Below are 1,584 nucleotides of genomic sequence, written 5' to 3'. Positions count from 1 at the left end.
TGTTTATCATAGGACCTGGCATTCTATAGTCCTCAATCACTGTTTAATTGAATTGACTTTTATGTGCCAGTAGCTGCTGTAATGGCACTAAAAGTTATATCTAATTTTCTCTTGACAACAACCCTGTTAGGTAGGCATTTATTCTCCTCATTTAATAGCTGAGTCTCAATAAGAAATATCCCAAAGCTATACATCAGCGCTTGATTGTAAAGTTCATTCTCTTACCCTGACACCAGGCCTTGATGATTTATTTGGAGGTAGTAGAGGTGCATAGGAGTCCTGGTACAGTGCTATAGGATAAGCAGTGGCCTGTAAACTACAATGTCAAACCCTCCAGTCATTCCTTGAAAACCCTATTGACGTTCAGTGCTGTTGAGTTGGTGCCGACTCATAGTGACCCTATATAGGGTTTCCGAGTAGTGGCTGGTGAGTTTCAACTGCTGACCTGTGATTAACATTATAGTGTTTATTCTATAGCACCATACCAGGACTCCTGGAAACCCTAAACAGGGTCATGATGAGTCAGAATCGACTAGATGGCACTTAATAACAACAACAGAGGTAAATGAACTGCTTTTTATAATATTGTAGAGTGACTACATACTAGTGTATATATATAGAGTCCTGGTGTGGCACTGTGGGATAAAGAACTGGACTACAAGGCTGGTTTGAACTAGCAATGTCAGCAATTCAAACTCACCAGCCGCTCCTTGGAAATCCTATACAGGGTCACTCTGAATTGGAACCGACTCAACATCACTTAACAACAACAACATATATAATCTAGAAGTTAAGAGCATAATCTACTCAGTGTTGAACTTCCATTCTTCCATTTATTAGCTATCTGGCATTGAACAAGCTCCTTCTCTTTACTAAGCCTCAATTTCATATCTGTAAAATGGTTTAAATGTGGGAGGATCAAATGAACAAATTCACAGACAGTGCTTTGCATGATGCCTGTCCGTGTGCGCAACAGAAAGTAGCTATTAATATTATTTTTACAAAGTTCTCTGAATAATCAAGACAGGAAGAGTAATTTTCTCTGGACTTGCATTTGTGCTTGGGCTCTGCTGGCAGTATAGGAATTCATCAGGTGAGAGATGGAATCTTGGCAGACTGAGTCACATGGAACAAAAGATGCTAGAGGTCCTGTGGAGACACACCATATTGTATGAGTCTCTGTAACTACTAAATCTTCCTTCCTTCACTTGTATGTGTTATAACTCCAGGGTGTCCAAACAGGATAATCTGTTTAGAGAGGCTGACTTGCAAATGGACCATGTTATCTTACTGGACCATCTTCCCATTGAGAAGGTATGAATTAGTCAGTGTTTGTAAAGCTATGAGGAAATGGGACGTTACAGGGCAGTTTTAGGGCTGTTGGTTCAGCAGGACAGGGGCCATCCCAGGGCAGCTTAAGAGCAATTGATAGCCTTAAGAAGGAACCGACAACCTGATTGGTAACCTTGAAAATTGTTTCTCAGATTTATTATTATTATTGACTCCTTTTTATATACTTTTCTAATTGCTTTCTACTCATGAAATCCCACGGAATGCGGAAATCATCGGACAATCTCTTTGATA

This window comes from Chrysochloris asiatica, unplaced genomic scaffold (genome assembly GCF_000296735.1).
Source record: "Chrysochloris asiatica unplaced genomic scaffold, ChrAsi1.0 scaffold00004, whole genome shotgun sequence".
Taxonomy (NCBI): domain Eukaryota; kingdom Metazoa; phylum Chordata; class Mammalia; order Afrosoricida; family Chrysochloridae; genus Chrysochloris; species Chrysochloris asiatica.
The sequence above is the reverse complement of the archived record's forward strand: the minus strand, read 5'-3'. Positions refer to the sequence as shown.